This window comes from Microtus oregoni, unplaced genomic scaffold, assembly GCF_018167655.1.
Source record: "Microtus oregoni isolate MIOR12 unplaced genomic scaffold, Mior012 000004F_ref0000308, whole genome shotgun sequence".
NCBI classification, from domain to species: Eukaryota; Metazoa; Chordata; class Mammalia; order Rodentia; family Cricetidae; genus Microtus; species Microtus oregoni.
The window spans coordinates 63798930-63820072 of NW_024543063.1; the positions used below are offsets into that span (position 1 = coordinate 63798930).

General features: G+C 52.3%; 1 protein-coding gene across 1 annotated transcript in view; it reads left to right on the top strand.

Moving 5' to 3' along the window:
* Nucleotides 1-6803: 6803 nt before the first annotated feature.
* Nucleotides 6804-21143, top strand: part of Znf423 (zinc finger protein 423) — a 238521-nt gene continuing 224181 nt past the window's right edge. The window contains exon 1 of the mRNA XM_041650920.1: nucleotides 6804-6867. The gene's annotated coding sequence lies outside the window, so the exon portion shown is untranslated. The remainder of the gene's footprint in view (nucleotides 6868-21143) is intronic.

Here is a 21143-nt window from a genome sequence, read left to right on the forward strand (position 1 = left end):
GAATTTATATCACAGGCAGTGATGGACGCTGCAGATAGAGGAGTCCTTCCCCCCTTAAAAGCCACACACTAAACTCTTCCCAGCAAACCATGGTCTCACATGGCTTCCCATGTTGCCTTAAGGGGCTTGTGTCCTTGGGGATACCCAACAGATAACTCTTTTCTTGGGATGTTCTGGAGCTGAGAGTGTGGGGAGGGAGATAAAGGAGACTCTGTGGACGGTGGGGTCATGGACCAGGACTCTGAGAGTGTGAGCTGGATTCCCTTCTACTGGAGCCAGAGCTTCTGCTTTCTAGAAAGCAGAAGGAAAACAAAGGGTTAAGAACCCAAGTCCCAACTCCTTGCTCTTAGCAATAGTTTAGCCTTACTTTTTCTTACCTGTAGACTGGTATTTAAAGATGCCCGCCCCCCGGTTTTTTCGAGACAGTTTTTTGTGTGTGTGTGTGTAGCCTTGGCTATCCTGGAACATATTATGAGGATCAGGCTGGCCTCGAACTCAGAGGTCTGTATGCCTCTGCCTTCCGAGTGCTGGGATTAAAGGCATGTACCACTACATACCCTGTTTTGTTGAACTGTTAGGCCAGTGGTTTGTTTCCTCCGGTACGTGTCAGATTCGCCTAGAGAAGTACAGGATACCAAGGCTACCTCATGGACGCCCAGGATGAAGCACTATACTTGTGACATGCTACAGATACGGCTTTTCTTGCTGGCATTACTGCTCTGGCAGTCACGAACACTGTCCCCTCCCTGCCCCCAGCAGCTGGTTCATTCAGGACCTAGTCACCTTGTTTTGTGGTGGGGAAGTCTGGAGCTAGAGTACCTGGGTTCTAGATCTGTTTGACTGGGCCGCGGTGAGTGATGTCGCTTTTGTGGGGTTGTTTCACCGTCTGTGGGATGGGTCAGTAAAGCCTGGGCTTTCAGGCAGCTGCTGAGGTGGTATCTATGAAAGGCCTGGTGCCATAGTTCTGGCACAGGTGTTGGGGAAGGGTGTGAGCATGTGACCTGTGCTATGCCTCTTATGTCACCAGCTCGGGACCCACACAGAGAAGCCGCGCGGTGTGTGTGTGTGTCTGTCTGTCTGTCTGCACCACCCCAGGGCCCTCTACTTCTCTGTGTCTGGTTCTTCTGCTTGAGATATGAAACAGTCTCAGTAAAGGAAGAAGAAAGATGTTTTGGTTTGTTCAGGCTCCTGGCTTCTGCCCTGTTCTCTCTGCTTTTTCCCAGCTCTGGGTTCTGTTTCTCACTCGTGTTGACATGGTACTTGACTATGACAGTCTGTTTCCTTTCTGTTCTTGCCTGAGGCTGGACCAGACCACGGTGGCAGCCAAGGGAAGGCCGGTACTTCTTCCCCCTTTTCATGCACTCTTCTTTCTTTGCCTGTGAGCTGAAGCCCCACTTGTGGTGTTCCTGGGAGACGTGATGGCTTCCTGGAGCTCCCTTCCTTGCCAGAAAGGGGTGGGTAAGGGACCCCCGTGTGGAGGACCGGAGGATGAAGGGGAGCAAATGTTGGGTGATGAGAATGGTGCCAGTACTTCTGTGGGTCTGGCTTTCCGTGCTACTGTGGCCATTCCCACCCCTGGTGTGTGTGTGTGTGTGTGTGTGTGTGTGCGCGCGCGCGCGCATGCACGTGTGTGTGTGTGTGTGTGTGTGTGTGTGCGCGCATGCACGCGTGTGTGTGTGTGTGTGTGTGTGTGTGTGTGTTCTCCCAGGTGCTTTATGAGGAGGGAAAGGAAGTTCTCAGCAACAGACCTGATCCACTTCATGGACTTTCTGAAGCTGCATCTCCGTTCAGCAGTAGAGATGTGGACTTGATAAAAGCTGTTCTCTGTGACTGAGGTCCTTTGAGCCACACCCGCATCTTCTAGTGCTTAAAGACTTCATACCTAAGTTCCTCCTCCTCTGCCACCACCATCACCCCCACCTCCCCTCCACCACCTCGACCACCACTACCACCACCATCACCACACCCTTCACCAGCACCAGCACCACCTCCACCCCCTACACCACCTCGACCACTACCCCCCCCATCACCACCACCACCATATTTGCTGGTCCTGTAGCTCCCATTCCTTTTATCCTGGAGCTTAAGAGGGTGCAGATGACAGGTGTGTACTGCTGTGTCTGTCTAGTTGTCCTCATCTTAGCAAGTGACCAGAGCGGGTAGAGAACATGGGGTTCCAAGGTTGGGAGTGACAATCATGCTGTTTCTAGGCTCCTGTGAAGGTCTAGCTGGTGCAGGGCGGGGGGTTGTTGGGGAAGGGCAATGGATGGGGTCTGAAGGAAGCTTCTCTCCTGGTGCTTGGTTTACTTTTGAACATGGTCATCTTCCCTGGAAGCTTGATTTCAGAGATGCTCACAGGCTGGACTCTGCATTCCAGCACTTGTGTGCTATTTGGACAAGGAGTCTATCAAGTCTTTGTGTTGAGGAATATACACTCTTTTCCCTGGGCACCCACAGCCCCGGACCAGGCTGAACCCTTGGTGAACACAGCAGTTTATATCTCAACTCCCTTTCCTACCTTTGCTTGGTCTTTTGTCCAGAGCACAGGCTGTACATCTGCACATGGTGGGCCAGTCTCTCTGCCGTCTCTGTGCTGATTTATTTATAAATAAATAAATGCTTTGCTGGGTCAGCCCCAGGCCTCCCCTATCCTTGCCTAGCTCCCTGTTTCTGAGTTCCTCCCTCAGCTCTGTGTGTTTTCATTCCTCGAGCAGTGAGGTGGTCTTCTATGTTTGACAGTGAGACTCTGGGTTTAGGGTCCCTTGACCTTCTTGGGATTTAACTTGGTGGGGGTGACATGCTTCTCTAAAGATGAACTTGCCTGGCTTACCACTTCTCGTTGGGATAGAGGGACTCTCAGGAATCTCTTTGTGGCCAAGGTGAGCCTATCTCCTCTGCAAGAGTACGATGATCCCTGGGTCCAGGAAATTGAAGGGAGTCTACTAAGACCCCAGAGGTGGGGCTGAAGAGACGAGTCATCTGTTAAGAGCACTGACTGCTCTTCCAGAGGACCCGGGTTCAATTAAAAAAAGATCCAGAAGCATGACCCAGAGGGGGAAAGATAACTCTCCAAAGAGTACAGGGGTTCTTGACCTTGTTGGCAGGTGTTGTGGGGAGAACATTTTCCTAGATAATTCTTGGCGAAAATGATCCTTTCCTAAGAAAAATGCCCATTGTGTGGGTATTGAGAAGCCAGTCTTGGGGCCTGTCTTCTAGGGTCCTGGTGAACACTGGCCTAGGGAGGGTTCTGGGGTCCAGGGTTCTGGTCTCAGCCAGCCTTTCTCTTTCCTCCTTCACTTCCTGACGCTGTCACCTTAGAACTTGTCTCTAGTGTGCCATCCCTCCAGCTCTCCTGCCTATGACAAAACAGGTCCTGCCTGACTTTGCCACAGCTTGAAGGACGGAGTGCTCTGTTGAGCTAGCGGGATGCTGGATTAGAGGGTCCCACTAATCCACATCTTTTTTCTGTTTCCAGTGACCCTTCTGCCTCTGTGAGGTGTTGGGGAGGCCTTGCCCTTCAGCAAGGACACTGCTCTCTAGCCAGGAGCAAGTAGCTCACACCAGTGCCCACCTACCTTAATACTCTGGTTTGTTGTTGATGTCTACAGCTCAGAGGCCGGCACACAAGGCCCTGGGTAGGTCTGGTACCTTTGGAACTGCAAATCCCATTGTGGTACACAGGCCAAGCTCTGCATATGCCAGAGAGGAATTACAGAGATGGGGTCTGGAGGGACTCACCTTTCCCATGGTTTAGGTAGCCATTGATCCCACAGCTGAGAAAGAATGTGGCTTTCTGATGTTTGAAGCCCTTCCAGAGCCTTCGAACCCTCTGTGTCCTTGTTGTCCTCTGTAGGTCACTGGGCATCTGTGGCTTGAATCTGAAATGGAGCTCCTTTGTGGGATCAGGAGGGAAACCGGTTTGAGGTCCCTGTGAGACAAAACTACCCCAGTGCCCATTGCTGCCAGGGGTGACTGATGGGGTTGGAGGGAGACGTAAGAGACTTTGGAATAGAGAAAGGCTGTGGTCTTCCAACAGGTGACAGATCTTACTTGAACTAATGTTACAGAAAATGCTGGGCTGTAGAGTCTCTGTGGCTCCTTACAGAAGGGCTTTCTGAAGATGGCTGGTCTGGGGCTGCATCAGGGGCCCTGCCGGTCGGTGACTTGAGCTCTTCCTAGGCCTTTCTGCCTTCTGTGAGCTTCATGCTTGCTCCCGTGCCTGGAGACTGTGTGCAGCACTGATGTGGACATAGGCCCTCTGCACCAGCTTCTGCTCCTTCTTGGCTGCGGGCTACTCGGTGCTCTTGTGCCATGCTCTTCACAGATGCCCACACACTGGAGACTGGGCATGGTTAGAAAGGCGTGTCTTGGTTCTACTGTTGCTCGATCTCAGAAACTTGTTACCTGTGGAGCCTGGGAGGTCTCCAGAAAGCACGATCCTGGATGGTGGATAGTCCCTGTGGTGTGCTGCCAAGCTGGCTTTGCATTGATTGGTCATCTCCAACATGCTTAGCTCTCATGGGTTCTTGGTGCTTCTGCAGTAGAATTCCAGTTTAAGGATGTGGGGGCTCCTACCCCAGCCCTTGGGCTCCCAGAGAACAATGCCTTTATCCCCCAGTCAGCACCTGGTATAGTTTTTTTTTTTTCTGTGCCTGCTGTCCTTGTTGGTCCTGTTGGGAACTCAGACTGGGCTGCAGAGTTTGGCCAGGTAGGAAACCCTCCTTCTTCTCACAGCTTTTGACAGCGAAGAGAGCCTTAAGAAGAACGGGGCAGGTGGGCATTACTTTTTCTCATCAAGAATGTAGAAAGGCCATATGCTCATACCTTCCAAAGGCGGAATGTGGGCCAGGGCTGGCATGGGGAGGTGTTGCGTGCCAGCAGCTGTGGGAAAAAACACATTCATGTTCTAGGCACAAGGCCAGCTGGTGTATGGGCCCCTCAGTGAGAAGGCCGTGGTCAGGGTCACCGTCCATACTGCAGGAAGTCTGCACCATGGCCTGCTAACTTCTGACCTTCCTCAACAGCTGTACCGGCCCATTCCTCCTGGCAGTCCCTTGTCCCCAGAACCCAGCCGTCCTCAGCCTCTTGTTCCCACATGGTAGATGCGTGCACCTTTGCTTTCTTTTGTGGCTGGTGTTAGCTCTTCTCGTGGGGCGGGACCGTCCTCAAGGTCGAGGCCTTTGGAAGTCAGACTTCCTAACTCAACAGCCTTGTTGGGGTTGAGTGTAGGGCATGAGATAACACAATTCGTCAGGCCCAGAGCCAGGATTTGAACCCAGGTTCTGACTAGTCATCCCTCCCCTTCCCCTCACTGGGTGACTACTTAGCATGCTGTCTGGCTAGGACTCTAGACACGTCCTTTGTGTCCTGGTTTATAGCGGACTCTTTTCTGCCTGGACCGCCTGGAGTTGGAGCCCAACCTTGCCCTCATTAGCTGTGAGACTTTAGGTGCTCCTCAGCCGAGGACCCCTGGGTGCCCTGTTTGATCACAGTGGGCACCCAGCTATTCCATCTCCAGCATCCTGGGCAGAGATAGGTGGCTCAGGTCCCTTCAACTTGCACATGTGCAGAGTCGCAGAGCCTGTTAAATCTGAAAAACATGTGTGCACATTTTTGGCTTAAACAAAGTTCCATTTACAAAGTCCATAACCCAGCTTTAATATTATTATGTGCTCCAAACTGGGACGGATTCCAGGACGAGAGTGCTATTATGCTGGATAGTGTTTCTCCCCTGTTCCCACCAGCCTGGTCTCAAGTGCAGGGGTCTGGGTTAGGGGAGGCTCCATCCCTGTCAGGCATCATTCTGTGGGGTCCAGGCTGAAGTGAGGGGGGGGGGTGAGTTCCCTTGCTCTGTTACCAGCCAATGAGCTGCCGTGATTCTGTCTGCAGGCCATTGTGTGTCCTGAGGTCTGTCTGCAGGTCACATCTCCAAGTGCAGAGTAGTATGCTGAACTTTCCCATATTCCGGGAGCCACTATATCTGCTCCTTGCTGTTATCAAGGCAGCCTTTGTAGCAGCGGTGGGCAGTGTGGCCTTTGGTAGGGGAAAATGCCTGCAAGATTATGGACTGTTCTGAGTTTTGCCTCATTTCTGTGGGTGGCAGATGTTTTGCTCATGAGCAGAAACTATGTACTAATGGTTGTAGCTCTGAGTAGAGAAAGATTCTGATATGTCTGGCTAGAGGCAGTGCTGTGATTGATTAGTGATGTCTGCCAGGATGCAGGGCTATGGAAACATAATGGAGACAGCACTTACTTCTCATTCATGTTTGATACTTTTTATTATTTATAATATTTGTGTGTGTGAATATATATGTGTGTATATGGTGTGTGTGTGTGTGTGTGTGTGTGTAGATGTATGTACCCATGGAGGACAGAGGGTGACACCTTGGGTGCTGGTCCTTGTCTTTTACCTTGTTTGAGACAGGAGCTCTTGTTTGTCGTTGTGTACACAAGGCTACCAGATGTATGTGCTTCTGGAGATTCCTAGCTTTGTCTCCAGCCTTACCATAAAAACACCAGGATTACAGATACAAATGGTGTCCAGCTTTGTGTGGACTCTGGGGACCTGAACCCAGTTCCTCATGTTTGCATGGTCATGCTTTACCCTTCAAACATGCCCTAGCCCCTTTGATCACTGTTTCATCTCTGCAGCACCCACAAAGGCTGCCTTGTCGTTGGCTTTGTGCTTTCCCGCCTTGGTGGCAGACAGCATGTATATATTGCCACAGTGCTCTTTTCTTATGTCCTATCCCATGACCTTTGTGTGCAGCTTCCAAACTCAGAGCCCTTCTTTCTTCTCTTCCAGTTGAAGAGGGGGAGGCCTCGGACTTCTCGCTGGCCTGGGATTCCTCTGTGGCGGCAGCAGGTAAGAGCCGGGGGACTGGTCGAGCATTGCTGGGGGCTTGGGGGACTGGCCTGGGGATTCAGAAAGCCACCCAGCTGGTTATAGAAACGGTATTTTTCATGTCACATTCCTGTGTCTAGTCCAGACTTCCCCAAGCAACACGATTCTATATTTATTCCATATGGCTGATAAAATCGATTCCATATGGAGACAAGTACGCCCCTTTCCTCCCAAGGGCCATGGTCCCATCCTCTGGGCAAGTTAGATGGGTGGTGAGTCCCTTCACTGCCAGGCATGGCATCTTCATCTCTGAATGCCACTAACATTCTTGCCAAGTGCATCGATGTAAGCCACTTTAATGGATCGAAACTCCGATGAAAACAAGAATTCCTGCACTACTGCCCCTGGGATGGGCTGTCAGTCCCAAGACCGTGCCTTCGAGGGAAGAAAATGGGGGAGCAAGCTCGGATTTTTGGGATGTGTATCATTGTGGGGTGCTGGATGATGTGACCGTTGGGGACCATGGTTTTCAACCTCAGGTTTTCTCTTCTTGCAGCTGTTCCCCAGCTGTCAGAAGCAGCTGATGGGTGGGTTTTTTCACACTGGTGACCCTCTGAGGCAGCCCACAAGGACTGGACCTGGCTTTGGCACCGTGGAGCTCTGGAGTGCCAGTTCTGCATGCAGCCAGAGACTTCCTTTGTATTGGGCCCCAGTTCTCTGTCTGGCAGGTGACAGGCTTCCTTTCTTTGTCCCTCTCAGCCACCTTGTGCCAGGTGTAGCCCTGGGTTCTGAATAGTTACCTCCAGATCCATGCAGCGCCCAAGGCCCGTTTCAGTGTCGTCTGACGAGACCTAGCAGATAATCCTTACATCCAGTCTTCTCTTTCAGTTGTGGAAGCTGAGGCCAGAGGGAGCAAAGATGGGTACGCGTTTCAGGTCTACACGTATTTAACATTGACAGTTGCACATGTGGTTTGTGACTTTGAATACATGTATGACTTCTAAGGCTAGCTCACTGAACTGAAGAAACTGAGTTGACAAACTGTAATACTTAGATTCAGCAGGTCTTTAAATTTATTGTTATTAGTGTGTTTGTGTTTTTTGTGCAGGACACTTTTATGGAGTTGTTCTTCCCTTTATACCCATGGTTCTCAACCTCCTAATGCTGCAACCCTTTAACAGAGTTCCTCATGTTGTGACCTCCCCATCAGTAAAATTATTTTGGTTGCTACGTCATAGCTGTAATTTTGCTCCTGTTGTGAATCGTAATGTAAAGACCTGTCTTTGGTGACCCCTGTGAAAGGGTTGTTCGACCTCCGCATGGGTTACAACCCACAGTTCGAGAACCGTTGCTTTATATCTTTGTGTGGGTCCTGGATATTGAAGGCAGATCTCCAGGCTGTGTGGCAGGCACCTTTTTCTGTTGAACCATCTCGTCGGTGCCCCAGGAGAAATCCTGAAGATGGCTTCCAAACAACTGAGAACTGGCCCCTGATCTTCTGGCCCCTGATCTTCTGGCCCCCTGCTTCTGGCCTAGTGCCTTCCCAGAAGCTCAGAGTGCTGTTTGGAGCCCACAGAGTCTTAGATTACCTGGATGTTTTTTTTTTTTTTTTTTTTTTTTTTATGTCTATGACTGGTCTGTTACCCTTGTTATTTGTGATGGAGGCTCCTACCATGGGGGAGACTTGTTGGAAGCATGAGCAATGGGGATGTTCTAGTTTGAGGGAAACAGAGATGTGATCATCGGTTAGTGACGTCATTGTCTCATTTTGTGCTAGAGAGAGGCATCCATTATGGTTGCTGAAATACAGTAAGACTGGGCTGGGCATGCCTTTAGTCCTATCACCTAGATAGAGGCAAGTGGATCTCTGTGAGTTTGAGGCTAACCTGATCTACTTTAGTGAGTTCCAAGACAGCTAGGGTTATGTAGAGGGACCCTGCCCTTAAGAGTGTGTGTGTGTGTGTGTGTGTGTGTGTGTGTGAGAACTCAGGCTGTGCCAGGCTTTTGAGAGGAACCTGCCGTGCCCCACCCTCTACTGGAAGAAGGCTGCCATCCTTGGCCGTGTCTGCTGTCCTCACTCCCGTGGTGGGAACAGTGCTGGGGTGCGAGGGAAGCAGTGTGATAGTGGTTGTGATGTGAAGAGAGAATCAGGTTCATAGACTGCAGCTCAGGTCAGTGAGGCATCTTCTGGCATGCAGGAGGGAGGGTGACATTCCCAGTGCTCAGTGCCACCTGCATTGTGACTCCTTCAGCCTCTGGGCTTCCTGGGCTCCCAGGAGTGGTGGGAGATGTGGGATTTTCCAGTTTCCATTCAGGAGTAGAGCATGCACCATGCGCCCCTGTGAATCCATCCCCCACCCCCCGACCCTATGGACTCCATGACCACCATGCTCTGTGGTTCCAGAGAACATAGGGCCACCTGCTAATTGATGTGGACAAGCCAGAGCTGGCTGTGGACTGCTTTGCTGCCTTCTGGTGTGTTGGGATGATTTTTAATAGGACATGGGTTTCTCCTTCCCAGTTCTGTTGGACTTGGGCCATGAAGGAACTTGGGGGCCCTGAGTGCAAGCTTGTGAGCTGGCTCTAACCCTGGGACAGGATGAAGGCAGTGCAGCAAGCAGACCTCTGTGTGTGTGATGACATGTTTATTAGGCATGTAACTTAGTGTGTGCCAGTTACAGTGAATGCTTTACCCGTTGGTTCATTGCGATAGCTCTGTGATGGGACACTTTCCAGCATATATACTGTCATTTTTCTGTGGGATGGTTTTCGGGTCACCTGAGAAGGACAGGGCCAATGACCTAGATGAAACTTCTTTGTCTAGTAATCGTCATTAAACTGAGATGTTGCCACTTGGCTACGCCAGCAAATGGAGACAGGTTTCACTAAGGAATATGGGGAGCAGACCCCTACCCCCACCCCCGCAACTACCCTTGACAAGCTACTGAGACTCACTGTCCTCATTTTCCAGATGGGGTAGGGTGTTGGTGGTGTCATTAAGGCTGCTGAGCAGTGTAGTGGTCAGAGCGCTGTGCAGTGGGGACTTGAGCCTGATCTTTTGTACCCAGAGTAAGCAACCCATCCTTAGCCTACATTGCAGGGAGGTGAAGAACCAAGCACACTTGACGGTGGCACTGTGAGTACTCTGGTAGAATATAGTCCCTGCCTATAGGACATGGCTTCATTCTGGTCCTTGGAACACATGGTGACCAGGAGGAGCAGAGCAGAAGGTATCCGGCTGCCCCTTGTGCCCTGGCTCTGGGTGTGTGGTAGAGGACTCGGATAGAGACCCAGGTTGAGATGTCCACTGTGGTCAACCCTGCCCTCCCCAGCCTCCCACTAGTTGGACCCTGTAGCCCTCCTAGGGACCGCTGGCCTGTTTCCTCTATGTCCTTGATTTGGGACCTGACAACGAAGGAGGACCTGGTCTTGCCTGGTGGGGACAGCATGGGAAGGTATGTAGTGTTCTCCACCTGGTGAGGGATGCCTCCTGCCTTTGGACTGACAAGCACAGGCCTGCTGTTAGGCAGAGCCCTGGGAAGCCCTGTTCAGAGGGTCAGCAGTGTGGGGTTTCTTATGTGATTGTGATCCTGGAGTGTGCGTGCGTGCGTGTATATGTGTGCGCATGTGTGTGAGAGTATGCACGTGTGCGTGTGTGCGCTTGTGTATGTGGTCTGCAGCTGATAACTGGTGTTTTTATCGATGCCTCTCCACCTTATATATTGAAGCAGAGTCTCTCCCTGGAGCGCAGTTTTGATTAGTCTGAGTTTGCAGCTTGCTTTGGAGATTTTGTCTCCCTCTTGTGAGTGCTGGGATTATAGGACTGCTGCCAAGCCCATCTGGCTCTACCTGGGTCGTGGAGATCCAAATTTGGGTCCTAATGCTTATGGGGGCTCTTTACTGGATGAGGCATCTCCCCAGGCTAAGATCTTGGTTTTCATACTCACAAAACTCAGGAGATGTTGGAAATGGTGGTATGTGTGTGTGGTGTGTGTATGTGATGAGTGTGTGTGTGTGTGTGTGATCTGAGTGTGTAGGATATGGCATTTGTGTGTGTGTGCGTGTGACGTGTTTATGATACATGTAGAATATGTGTGTTCTTATGTGGGTTGTTGTGTGTGTGTGTAGTGTGTATGTACTGAGTATGGCATATAGTGTATGTGGGGGCTATGTATGAAATCTGTGTGTAGTGTGTACATGGGGTGTAGGCCTGTGCTTGAGGGTGTGTGTGGGCTGTTTGTAGTGTGTGTGGTTTCGTTAATGTGCAGGCTGTCTGTGTATGTAGGGACTATTTATGTGTAGTGTATGTGGTGTGAGTGTGTGTGGTTGTAGCTGTTTGCGATGGCAGCTCTGTATGTATATGGTTGTGTGGGCTATGTGTATTGTGTGTGCATATGGTTTTTGTGGGTTATGTGTATATTGTGTTGGGGGCTCTGTGTATCTGATATGTACGGATCAATGAATCGTGTGTAGTGTGTGTGTGTTCTGTGTATGTTTTGAGCATATGATGTGTGTTTGGGCTGTGTCTTGTTTGGGACTCTGTGTGTGTATATATTGTGTGTGTTCTTTGTATGTTTTGTGCATATATGATGTGTGTTTGGGTTGTGTCTTGTCTGGTACTGTGTGTGTATATATATCTATATATGTATATATACATATATATGTGTATATATATATATATATATTTATATGGTCTGTGTGGGCTCTGCATGTGTAGTGTGTGGAGGCTATGTGTGTATTGTGTATGGGCTGTGTGTGAGCTATGTGTGGTCCATGGGCTGTGTGTGTTTTGTATCTGAACAGACATTTTAGTCTGAAGAAGTCTGACCCTGTTTTGAACCTTAATAGCCTCTGAGCACCCACAATGAATGTGTGTGATTGCAAGAGGGGCTTATGATCTCAGCTGCGCTTGCTTGCCAGTGTGAGGTGTGAACTCCTTGGAAACATGGTTGATCTTTGCTAATGGCAAAGACTTCTGGGAACCAGAGCCAGAGCGCTTTCTCCCCTAGACTCTGAGGTCACAGGCAGAGGGAGGCCTCTTTCCCTTCCAGAATCTTAGGGGATGCAGTCCAAACTCTCACTTCCCCCTACACTCTTAGGTGACACAGCAGAGCCCTTCCCCCAGACTCCTAGGTGACTGAGCCAGAGCTCCTCCTCTTCCTCCAGGCTTCTGGGGACTACAGCCAAGAGTGTCTTTCCTCCCCTTAGGCTCCTGGTTGTAGAACAAGTGAGCTCGTAGATGATATGATACAGGTCTTGCTGAAGGCAGCTGTCACCCAGCTGCTGGCTGTGCTGTGGGACACTGGGCCTGGAACTGCAGGACATCTGAGATCTGCAGAAACAGCACAGAGAGCTCAGTTTTTGGATAAAAAGTTGATTTATTTTTTTAAAATAGCAACTCAGTTTTAAAAGCAGCTTTGAGATATTTATTCACTTTTATAAGGGGACTTTTGTGGCTCTCATGTTCAGAGATGTGTAGGACCATTGTCACAATTGGGTAAGCTATGAGCCCCCCGCCCCAAAGAAGCCTTCTACCTCTAAAACTATTTTTCCTACTCTTCCACTTCTCACGTTCTGGGTAGTGGCTCAGCTACCCATCCCTCCCTCTAGATTTGCCTTTTCTGGACATTGCCTGTAGCTGCTGGCCCCTGGACAGTGTCTGCTGACTGGGTGTTTTTAGTGATTCTTAACACAGGCTGTGTGGCATTTGTCCCTTACGACTGAATTAGATCCCCAGTCTAGGTAGACATCATTTTGTTTAGCATCCCTCTGTCTATGGACTCTTGCTGTGCGCTCCCATCTTTGGCTGCTGTGCACAGTGCTGCCATTAATATTCTCGTGCAAGTTTCTGTTTGGACTCCTGCGTTCAGCTCCATGGGTGGAGTGGTCAGGTGGGTCCTACAGTAGCAGGGAATTGAACTTGGTGAGAGGCCTGGACTGTTCTGCAGAACGGCTGCACCTTTCATAATCCTGCCAAAGGTGTGAGAGCCTTCCCTTTTGCCATGGCCTTTACGGTTGTCCTGCTGAGGAGAAAGGAGCAGTTTCATTTTGAACAACTTGTAAATTAGTGTTTCGGCCAAAGAAACTCTTTGTATCAGTCGCTCTCAGCCTGGCTGCAAGTAATAAGGGGCGTGTTTGGAATGGTGTTCAGGTCTCCAGCCTTGAACCTGTGTTCATGCTCATATCCTCCCTTCCTCCTGCCTTCCTGTCCATCCCAGTGTGGATGGGATCCCATTCCCCTCTTCCAGGGCCCCTCTTTCTTCTGAAAGCCCATTGGAAAGTTCTGGTAAGGATGTCTGTGAGTTTTGTGGTGCGTGGCTGTGAGGAAGCAGCCAAGCGTGTGCTTCTTTCTTTGTCTCCAAGCTTGTCACTGGGTCTGAGCCCAGAGGCAGAGGTGCTCACCTTCCTGTCACTGTCTCGCCTTGGTGTCCCTGGATGGTGCCCTCTCCGAGCTGGGTTCGGGGTCCACGAGGCTTTCTTCTGACATGACTTCTGTGCACCGGAGCCGTGGAGACGAAGGAGGAAGGTCTGGAGGGTGACCGTGGTTGGAGAAGGGTGGGGTAAGGTGAATCTGCTGGTTAATGTTCCTTGGGCAGATTAGGAGATTTGCTTCTGGCACGGTGACGCACACGCTTGAGGTTTACCACACTCACTGTGATCAGCCATTGCGCTGGCCCAGCAGCTGGCGGCTGTTGATGCTGCCCTGTGGTCAGAGTTGGAGGCCTTCTTGCCGGGCCATCGGTCTCATCCTGGCTGGTAGACGCTGTTACTGCTATGTAGTAGGTGCCTCTTGAGTCGGATCTTGTCACCTTTGGGTATGAGGCTCAGAGACACTTCTGATTGCTTCCAGGTCACACAGCCAGAAGTGGCAGAGCAGGGATTGGAATCCAGGCAGCTCATGCACGAACTTCACAGCTCACCCATAGATGGCAGAGCTGCCTGTAAGAATGCCGTTCCCTTGTAGAAAGGCCAGAGATGCAGTGACAGACAGGTTAGCACTGGTGCAGGGCTTCTAGGTCACTGGAAGAGTCCTGCGAGAGCTGGTCTAACCTCGGCTGCTGCCTGGGAAATACCTGCTCAGTTGAGACCTTCTTTTGGAAAAACTGAGTCCTGGCACACTCACCAGACTTTCCCTCACCATTCTCCAGGCTCTCCTGCCACACTGAAGTGTCGGGCATGGGGGGAGGAGATAGCAGGGGATGTCGTGGTTGGGACCTGCCTGGCTGCGAGGTTAGCAGCAGGGGCTGAGTATCCGTTCTGGGCGTTTGGGGACAAGCATGTAGAGCTTCTTATTTCCTTTTCGCCCTGTTCTGGTAAGGGGTAGGGTGTGGTCAGCCCCCACTTCCTGCAGTCTGTCACCTCCAGTCTTTGGCTAGGTGGTTCAAAAGGGAACGGTCCGGAAGAGTGGACCTTACGGTGTGGGGAGTGGAAGCCACTCTGGTCCTGTTTGGTCAGAATGTGAACTGTTTGATTCCAGGGGCTTCACAGAGCCTGTGATTGCAACCCCTCCATTCCCCACCCCATCTTCACCCAGAATTTTCACTCATGCCTTTCACATTCCAGGTCTTTACATCCTGGATTTTCAACTTGGGTGAAGGACGGGTGGATGTGACAGTGGGCAGGCTCCATGGTCGTTCCCAGTAAACAGAGCTTCAAGGACTTCCACCTTAGTTCTTGCTCGAGGAAGGGCGCAGGCGCTGGCCTTCAGGTGTGGGTTGCTTTGCACTGCTTTCAGCTGTGGTCTTGTAGCTGCTATGGCCCCTACCTCAGCGTCTCAAGGGCTGGAAGGACAGGCAGGAGCCACCACACCCAGGCTCACTTTCCCCTCTCCGTTCTCAAATCAAGGCAGTCAAGACTGATGCTCCCATTCTTTCCCGCTTTCCCCATATGGTTCCTCTCCTTGAGCTTCCTACCCTGGGGTCCACGCTGTCCCTCTGGTACTGGCTGGGAGTTCCCTTGCTGTGCCCCATGGTGGAAGCTGCCCCAGGGCCTTGTGAGCTCCAGGAGGAGCCCGCTGCTGCTCTGGAGGGTGTTACCCACCTTTTGTGCTCTGTCCCCCTCCCCTCGTCTTCTTGATGAGGACCAGGGGACATTTTCAGGGAACAGGAAAGTCTCACTAAAGAGATGTAGAATTTCCTAGCATTTTAAAGACTTATGAAATGCGTTTTTATACAGGGCCAGCTGGGGAGTTTCTCATTAGCTCGGCTGGGGAGTCTGTGGGGAGTTGAGCTAAGTGGAGCCAGGCAGGCTGGGTAGGAAGACATGGTGGCCCTGAGCTCACCAGGGGAGCATGGCGGGCCTGCGTCAGCTGGTTGGCTGGAAGGCCCCCTGGCTGGGCTGGCCTGAGCGGGGCCTTTGTTAGACCTGCTTCCCAACAGCACGGGGGGACTTCAGAAGCCTTCAGGTGATGACTGGAGCCGAGAGGGGGCCACTCTGTTACCATGGTGAGTAGTCAGATGAGGTAGGGCATCTACCATGTGTGCACACAGGCACACACACATGTGTGTTTGCTTGCTTCTGTGTGTGTGTGAGTGAGTGTGTGTGTCTCCAGGTTCTTGCTTCCCTGGCTCAGACCCCTAAGAGGTCCTGGTGCCTCTGTGCCCGTGTTACCTGGTTCTGCTCCCTGGGACCAGGCAAGACATGGCGTAGCTCTGAGGATGGGGTACTTAGCTTCTTGGCTCCTGTTGGTCACCCTTAGACGCACTACCTCTGTGGGGTCTGTGTGCACCTATGTATACAGAGCTCAGGTATCTGTGTGCATGTATGTGCTGGTAGCCAGGCATGCTGGAGCTTGGCACAAGGAGGGAGCCTGTAAGCTCTGTTTCTCTGCTATTTCACTTCCATAGTGCGGGGCTTCATTTGCTCTGTTCTACCCTTTCCAGCTAGATGTGGGCATTCTCCTGCTGCTTGGTACATGGCCCCAGCCAGTGCTCTGCTGCTGCTGGTCCATGGGCTCAGATCTGTCTGCCTGGGAAGACCAGTGTGCAGTACTTTCCCACTTGGTGGGCTTCTCAGGGGACCCCAGAGGGTGTGTATTGGGGGATGGGGTGATGCTTCTACTCTTTTTGAGCTCAGGTGACTCTCACTTACAGGAAGTTACAGGAAGGCATCGCCTCTGTGTCATCAACCCTTCCCAGAGACCCGGGAACCCTGCAGGAGGACGCAGAAGCCAGTATGTAGATCTTTGTTGACTGTCAGCCTGGTCATTGAACAGGACCATCCTCAGAGGTGTGTGGGATGTGTGGTGACGATGCATTTGTGGGTTGTTGCTAAGCCTCTGCCTCCTGGAGGAGTTTGTGCCATCACTGCCTGTACCTGAACATGTGAGCAGACATGCATCCTTGTCAGAATGCTGACTGTGGCTCGGCAGGGCCAGACGTGCCTGAGATATTGTGGTTCTGACGCTGTCCTAGAGATGCCACTGATCCAACCAGACGCCAGCCTCTTCTCTTGCTGGGACCTCAGTTGGTGCCATTCCTGTTTGTCTTTTGAAGCAGCCTAAGCCTCACCTCCTCTAGGAAGCCTCCCAGGATGACCATGCTATGGTTTCTTACCATCCTTAGTGCCGCTGGGCCAGCCTCCTGCTTCCTGTTCTTACTGCCACTGCTGGACTGAAGAGCTCACCACTGTATCCCAGCTCGGTCGCTCCCAGGGTACTGCTCCCATTCTCTGGCTCCAGACCCCAGCCTAGGCACATCAATGGGCAGGAAGTGTTTGCTAAGGTCCAGAGCAGTATCTTTCCTGTTTTGTATTTGCCCTGGGCACTTTAGGGCTGGATTTTTATCCTCTCTGAGAAGAACAAAGTCTAGGTTTAGACTCCAGCTACTCACTAGCTTTGTGACTTTTGAGTTACTCTATCTCCCTGAGGCCCTTCCATTTCCTCATCTAAAATGGGAATGGCAGTGAGGGCTCAGGGGGGACTCGATGTGCAGTGCTCAGTCCCCAGGGGCTGGTGTCCACTGCTCCTTTCTTGCTGTGGCCCACACATGGCGAAGCAGGCATTGGACCTTAGCTCTGAGCTTGGAGCTGGGGTGGCGAGTAGCTCAGATCCCCCTCCCTCTCACCACAGCCCCCGGGCCCCTTCAGCCTCACTCTTGTTCCCAGGCAGGCCTCAGAACCACCTCTGCTGTGTCAACCCTACTTGGGGTACAGAGGAGCATGGGGTGCAGAGGGCCTGGAATGAGGCCAGAGTCCTGTGCTCATGACGTGGTTAGCATGAACTGTGGAGAGGTAGAGCCAGCACCTGGTGGGAAATGGCCAAGGTCAACCCAGCCTGGCTGGTCCTGGCTTCCTAGGTGGACACTGTGGACCAGCCTCTGGGTCTTTCTAGTCATGGTCCCATAATGCATCAGCTGTAGGCTCCAGGGCAGCATGCTGGGCTCTGGCTGTTGTCCTCTTACTCGACAGGACTGTACATGGTGCGCATGTGCACACATAAGCTGCTTGCCCAGCCTGTCCTGCTCAGAGAAGTTGTGTTTGTCCACACTGCATATTCTCCTTTTGAATGCTTTTTTTTTAAAAAAAAAGTATTTTTGAGAATATCATATATTATCACTTCATCTACATAACTTATGCCCCCCCACTCTATCCTGCATCTTGATTGCTTTAATGGATGGATGGCTGTCCTTGTTCCTTGGTAGTGGTTAGCACATCAGACAGATACTGATTTTTATAGTCAGGGTACAGGGCCTTGGTGCTCCTCAGACTTGCAGATCTGAGACAATGCTGACTCGTTAGTAACTGTTGTCCAAGGAACAGTCACTCAGTGCCAGGCAGGGTACCTACAGCCTGTGCATGTAACCCTACAGATGGCCGTTGGAGTCTAGAGTGGCAAAGATCCGTGGGCTGCCTCACAGCTGGTGGGCTCCTGCCTGAGCTGAGTCCGGGGCTCAGTGCCCTTCCTTTGGTGTGAGGTGCCTGTGACTGGTCACAGGTGAGAACCTGCCAGGAACTGTGCGTGAATGAGAGTTGTGTTGAGCATTGCACATACAGCATACCTCTCCACTGATGCACCAGCACATTCACGTGTGCACGTTCCTCAGTGTGTACATGTTCATACATGCCCCTCCATGTAGCATGCATAGATGCATGCTCAACTGTGTATGCATACCCACAAAGACACCTGCAAGTATGTGCCTGACAAGTGGTTCCTCTCCTGTCCACAGTGCTGTGCTTGCTAGCTTGGGGAGCTGATGCCTACTTTTCAGATGGTCCCTTGGCCCTTTTTCCGGGCCAGGTGGATACCAGTGTGTTTGGGCTATGCAGTGTCTCCTGACTCTCCGTTTTCTTTATTGTTGCCACCAGGGTCTAGACTCTTTCTCCCAGCCACTCATCCCTGCTGCTGGGCCCAGGGCTGGCCAGACTCCCTTACCCATCTGCTTGTTTCACTGCCTGGCCCATCTCGTCCCATGCACAGCCACCTTCAGCTTTGACATGGCTGAGTTCTCACCCTGCACCTGCCTCTTTAAGAGCCCAGGGACCTGGCAGACTTGTCTGCAGAGCTGAGACTGGGGGGCTGGACAGCTGCTGAGGGGAGGTTTTCTCATCTCCCTGGCTTCTTGGGGTCTGGGTAGTACTGGGGAAACTGAAACAAAGGCTGACAATGGCCTCCTTCCCTCCCGGGCAGCCTTGGCTGACCGGTGCTGGGCCTGCCTGGGCGGCCTCTGGGGGCCACTGTTATTTCCTGTGCTGGCGCTAGGGCTCCTGGCCAGCCTGGAACAGGCAGGAAGCAGGGCTGGGCATCTTCCCCACCCCCTAGGCTGGCCCTTGAAGGCTAGAGCCGTCACCACAGCCAGGGGAAGGTCAACATGATGCTCTTGTTCAATTTTCTGGGCTTTTATGGCCTCAGCCTACTCTGCCCAGGTTTTTTTTTTGCAGTGTGCGTGTGGTGGCCTCCTGTCCCTGCTGAGTCCCTGCAGCAGACCCCACATGCCTCCTTCAGCTGTGTGAGCCCAGGCATCCTCTCCCCACCTGGCCCAGCCTTTGCGACAGAATGCTGGCTGTGCAGGGTGGAGACCAGGCCAGCAGAATTTCCATAGTTGTCAGTTTACATGGGTTGGATGGGTTTAGATTTGACGTTAGGGTCCAGGCTGTGGTTCTGGTTAATGTTAGGGTGAGGGCGACTGAGCCCTGAAGACGCAAAGGCACAGCTCTGAAGCCCATGGGCCTTTGCTTCCGTCATCAGCTTTGCACCAATGTGATCCGCACGTGTCTGGGCTGCATGAGGTGTCAGGGTACAGTGGGGTTCCTGCCTGCCAGGATAGGGAGAGAGCTGGTGAGCGGACAGCACCGCCTGGGAGCTGCCCTTGGAAAATAGACCTGACTCAGTTACTGCCCCTTCCCTGGGACACTTCCTGACCTCCAGTGGGATCACAGAGCCGTTGCCAGCGGCCTCGGTATGAGGAGATGGGATGTGTTCAACCGACACTCATTAAAGGCTCGCCGTGGTGATTTGTGACAGGGCGGGAGTGGCCTGTGCCTCACTGGACAGCCTAAATAGTAGAGGAGAAGACTAACTTTGTTGGAAACTTATAATAAGGGTTGGGTTAGTGTACAGTTGATGAACAAGAGGGAAATGGATTGAAGGAAGCATGGTTGTCACTGTCATTGCAGCCACCAACCGTCTCAGTGGCCACCACCAAGTCACAATTGGACATATGCGGCGTGAGTGTTTTTCCTTGACCCCAGGAAGACACTCATGGACTAGAGCATCCTGTAGCCCAGGCTTCCATGCCACCCATGCGGGGAGCTGGCAGACAGCCTTCATTGGAAGTTGCGATGTTTGTCCTGGATATCGATCCCAAGCGGGGTCATAATGCAGTTTAGCAACTTTTCCCGAGCCGGCCTAGTGAAGCCCTCACCTGCTGTGGCTCTGTGAGCCTTAAGGACCTGCGATGACAGCAGTGGTGTTTTGTGTCCAGCTCCTGAAGTCTGGGTACAGGGCTGGGAGCTGTTGACGTCGGCAAGTCCAGCTCAACCCAGCCCTTCGGGAGGCACCTCACCCACCTGCCCACCCAAAGCCTTGCTGGCCACGCTTGCCACAGACAGGCTGAGGACTTGCCTCTCGCCACACCTGCCTGTCCTCTCTCCTCCTACCGTATTGACTGCTGTGTGTGGCTAGAATACAACTTCCGGGAGGGGCACAGCCAGAGGCGTGGGGGTACAGAGGAGATAGAGAGCTCCGGGGTATAGGACCTTCTGCCCCTACGTAGCTCTGATGCCCACTTGACTATCTTATTGTAGAGGGATCTGGGCCTGGCCTTTGAGATCCGCTGCTGGCCACTTCCTCTGGCTAGCTGGTGCCCTGTGGACTCTCTATGGTGAGCCTTCTTGGGGGAATCCTGGGGCTATCTTTCTCGGAGGGAGGGAGGAAACTCCCAAGTGTGGAGGAAAGGAAAGAGGGGTGGCAAACTTAGGGAACCTGTCACCAATTTGCCTTCTTTAGAGGGGCCCTACTCCTCCGGAAGGGCCATGGAGGCCCTGGCAGACACTCTGATGGCCATGCCCCCATGGTCCACCCCTACCTCCCAGTTTACATGCATCCTATGGGCATTTTGAGCATGCTCTGCAGAGGCCTGGGGCAGGTCTGCGTGAGCTGCCAGGGTAGATTGGAATTCTGCGGTGCACCTCCAAGGTCCACGGGCTTGCTCCCTTTCCTCCTCTAGCAAAGCCACAGGCAACTCTTCACGGACCCTCATAGACGCGCTCAGGCCATAGGTAGTGTTGCATTCTGGATGTGGAAGTGCGAGGCTCAGAGATGTCAGGGGTCTGGCCAGCCGCTGCATCGCAAGCTGCAGCCAACTGTGTTACTGCACACACGGCGCCTCTCTTTGAGTTGCCGAGGGTGGCGTGGCTGTACTTGCAGGTCATCAGTGCATACTTAGCTTCTCCCAGTGTGAGCAGTGCAGGCAGCTTAAGGACGACTGTGAACTGAGCCTGTGAGGGCGGAGGCTCTGCACCTCTTCAGGCAATGGTTTGTATGGCTCCTGGGTTTCACGCTGTATATGAGCCCTCATCCTGTCCTTAGGAGTCCGTGGATGACCACACGCTGACTGCCCTTTCTCCCTGGTCTGTAGGCTCCATAGTTTCCTCTTCCTCCTCCACAGCAGGGGTTTTGCCTTTGTTCACGCACGGACAGTTTCTCAGGACATGTACCAGCAGGAAGTTCTGCTTCATGTCTGACTACCTGTTCAGCGGATGCTGTATGGACGTCATGCGATGGATCCAGGTTGTCTCCTTGATGGGATGTGAAGCTCGGTCACTGCTGGCGCAGCCCCCAGAGGCGTGTTTACACCCGC